The sequence below is a fragment of the Culex pipiens genome, chromosome 2 (genome assembly GCF_016801865.2).
Source record: "Culex pipiens pallens isolate TS chromosome 2, TS_CPP_V2, whole genome shotgun sequence".
NCBI classification, from domain to species: Eukaryota; Metazoa; Arthropoda; class Insecta; order Diptera; family Culicidae; genus Culex; species Culex pipiens.
The window spans coordinates 139,998,260-140,002,570 of NC_068938.1; positions in this window are offsets into that span (position 1 = coordinate 139,998,260).

The following is a 4,311-nucleotide window of genomic DNA, read 5'->3' on the forward strand; positions in this document are numbered from 1 at the left end:
TAATGTTTAATGTTTAATGTTTAATGTTTAATGTTTAATGTTTAATGTTTAATGTTTAATGTTTAATGTTTAATGTTTAATGTTTAATGTTTAATGTTTAATGTTTAATGTTTAATGTTTAATGTTTAATGTTTAATGTTTAATGTTTAATGTTTAATGTTTAATGTTTAATGTTTAATGTTTAATGTTTAATGTTTAATGTTTAATGTTTAATGTTTAATGTTTAATGTTTAATGTTTAATGTTTAATGTTTAATGTTTAATGTTTAATGTTTAATGTTTAATGTTTAATGTTTAATGTTTAATGTTTAATGTTTAATGTTTAATGTTTAATGTTTAATGTTTAATGTTTAATGTTTAATGTTTAATGTTTAATGTTTAATGTTTAATGTTTAATGTTTAATGTTTAATGTTTAATGTTTAATGTTTAATGTTTAATGTTTAATGTTTAATGTTTAATGTTTAATGTTTAATGTTTAATGTTTAATGTTTAATGTTTAATGTTTAATGTTTAATGTTTAATGTTTAATGTTTAATGTTTAATGTTTAATGTTTAATGTTTAATGTTTAATGTTTAATGTTTAATGTTTAATGTTTAATGTTTAATGTTTAATGTTTAATGTTTAATGTTTAATGTTTAATGTTTAATGTTTAATGTTTAATGTTTAATGTTTAATGTTTAATGTTTAATGTTTAATGTTTAATGTTTAATGTTTAATGTTTAATGTTTAATGTTTAATGTTTAATGTTTAATGTTTAATGTTTAATGTTTAATGTTTAATGTTTAATGTTTAATGTTTAATGTTTAATGTTTAATGTTTAATGTTTAATGTTTAATGTTTAATGTTTAATGTTTAATGTTTAATGTTTAATGTTTAATGTTTAATGTTTAATGTTTAATGTTTAATGTTTAATGTTTAATGTTTAATGTTTAATGTTTAATGTTTAATGTTTAATGTTTAATGTTTAATGTTTAATGTTTAATGTTTAATGTTTAATGTTTAATGTTTAATGTTTAATGTTTAATGTTTAATGTTTAATGTTTAATGTTTAATGTTTAATGTTTAATGTTTAATGTTTAATGTTTAATGTTTAATGTTTAATGTTTAATGTTTAATGTTTAATGTTTAATGTTTAATGTTTAATGTTTAATGTTTAATGTTTAATGTTTAATGTTTAATGTTTAATGTTTAATGTTTAATGTTTAATGTTTAATGTTTAATGTTTAATGTTTAATGTTTAATGTTTAATGTTTAATGTTTAATGTTTAATGTTTAATGTTTAATGTTTAATGTTTAATGTTTAATGTTTAATGTTTAATGTTTAATGTTTAATGTTTAATGTTTAATGTTTAATGTTTAATGTTTAATGTTTAATGTTTAATGTTTAATGTTTAATGTTTAATGTTTAATGTTTAATGTTTAATGTTTAATGTTTAATGTTTAATGTTTAATGTTTAATGTTTAATGTTTAATGTTTAATGTTTAATGTTTAATGTTTAATGTTTAATGTTTAATGTTTAATGTTTAATGTTTAATGTTTAATGTTTAATGTTTAATGTTTAATGTTTAATGTTTAATGTTTAATGTTTAATGTTTAATGTTTAATGTTTAATGTTTAATGTTTAATGTTTAATGTTTAATGTTTAATGTTTAATGTTTAATGTTTAATGTTTAATGTTTAATGTTTAATGTTTAATGTTTAATGTTTAATGTTTAATGTTTAATGTTTAATGTTTAATGTTTAATGTTTAATGTTTAATGTTTAATGTTTAATGTTTAATGTTTAATGTTTAATGTTTAATGTTTAATGTTTAATGATTAATGTTAGGTTTTTGCATTCAAGCAACCCTTCAACCAACGCGTCATAATCTGTGCCCTCCAAACATGCTCAAAAATCTGCAACAGCTGATAAGCAGGAGAACGTTTGCCAGACCCATCCGAACATTCCAGTCCTAATTTGCGCCTACCGGATTCGAGCAGTTTGCTGTATTGCGCTCAAGGGGGGGACTCGACAGCAATCATAACACATGCAATTGGCCCATCACAATCTTCACCATCGACGATTCTCACGATTCACGGGGTTGAGGTTCCTTCGATTTTCGCAGTACTTTTCGGAGATTTGATGGCTGCCCGTAGGTCATGTTCGGATGACTTCTGGTTGTCCGTTTTCGTTCTGCTACTCGTATTTTTGCTCCGTTGAGCGTTAATGCCAAGTGCCTTTCCCTGTTTCGACACACGAAAGGCCAATTAGTGGAGCGTCGTCTCCAGGCTCTCTTCCCGATTTTCGAGTGCTAATTTTGGCTCTGCCAAATGTCAAAGCTCTTCCTGGCCCGAGGATCTCCGCCGGCGAGAGGCGAGGAAGCCCACGCGGAGGATCGTTAATCTGGAGAATTTAAAACGCTCTGCGGTAGTTAGCTAAATGAGACATAAACACGACTCATTCGGGTCATTCCACAGAGAGGGGCCTCTTTGATTTGGGTAGGCTTTTAGCAGCCTCTGTAAAAAAGGACGCGCTGCTTTGCATAATCGTGCGAAAAATGTTACCTCATCGAGTTTGCGCGAGTTCTCCAACTCCAACTACAGCTGAGCGCTGGCATAAGGCCGGTGGTGATTTGGCGGCAAAACTTCAATTGAGAGACCCCAGCAACGCCCCCGAGGCAGGTCTCTGCTCCACGGTTGGGTGCAAAAACAAACAACTTCTTTAATAAAACATCTCGATTGTGTCTCTGCGCCGAGGCCGTTTCGGAATGCTGTGCACTCTATCGGTTTGCTCCCACCACCACCGCCGCTGCTGGAGGCCGAGGGCGGTTTATTCTTTGGAATTCTTAATTAATGACAAAATCAGTCGCGGTGTTCGAGACCTGGGCTCGAGACGGTAGCACCGTACGTGCACTTTGTGAGTCCCGGCTCTCGACTCCCGGTTGGTTGGTTCTGGTATTTACATAAATAATTATCACCCAAACTCTAAAAACGGGTGCGAGATTCGGAAAAGCAGCTTCCGATGCCGCCAAAGCTGCTGCGGAGTCTGTGTGAGGTAACCCCCGGGCTGAAAGGTTTTGTCCGCAGGTTTTGGTTAAGCACCACGACCTTTTGTGGCATGAAGTTTTCTTAATTTGTCGTTTTACTGGTCGTGGCAAGGTTATGGTGCATCGAGTGAGGTGAGGACAGTTTTATGGGCGCAAAATTAGTCATACCGCGACCGAACGGGACCGTGGCCAATCGATGAATTACGCGTGGATTAACTGACTTGGAAGATTACTGGATCTACTGCAAAGCTGACTTGTGGAGACGCTGTAGATTCTAGTGTATTGTGGATGCTAATTTCTGTACTCGAAACACTTCTTTACCCCACAAAAAAAAATCTTCTCGATGACCTTCACCAAAACAGTCGACATCGATTACCGGTCGAGAAATATCGCCTCATTAGTGGAAACATGTGAAATCTCCCGGTCATGCCATTTAAGCCCCATAATGTGCGACATTTCCGTGTGATCCATTCCCATCGGAGTGTGATCAATTTATTTCAATTTTCTCCGCACACCCAACGAAGAAACAAACGGTCGATACTTTTTGGTTGATGCTTTCGCAGACATTAGCATTTTCCGTGTCCAACTCAGACTCATCCCACCCGGGCGGCCTGACATCGCATAATTTGTGAGCAGCAGATTGATAGTTTTTCGAGGACCGACCGCTTCAAGGCTGGACGACATTTTGGAAACAGTAGGGTGTTTCAAAAAGTTTTCTTGATACAAATAAAATTTGAAGATCTTTGAAGATTTGGATATTAATTTCTTCAAATTATCAAATCTTCAAATCTTCAAATCTTCAAATCTTCAAATCTTCAAATCTTCAAATCTTCAAATCTTCAAATCTTCAAATCTTCAAATCTTCAGATCTTCAAATCTTCAAATCTTCAAATCTTCAAATCTTCAAATCTTCAAATCTTCAAATCTTTAAATCTTCAAATCTCCAAATCTTCAAATCTTCTTCAAATCTTCAAATCTTCAAATCTTCAAATCTTCAAATCTTCAAATCTTCAAATCTTCAAATCTTCAAATCTTCAAATCTTCAAATCTTCAAATCTACAAATCTTCAAATCTTCAAACAATCCTCATTAATAAATGATCAATTTAACAATTTAACAATTTAACAATTTAACAATTTAACAATTTAACAATTTAACAATTTAACAATTTAACAATTTAACAATTTAACAATTTAACAATTTAACAATTTAACAAATTTAACAATTTAACAATTTAACAATTTAACAATTTAACAATTTAACAATTTAACAATTTAACAATTTA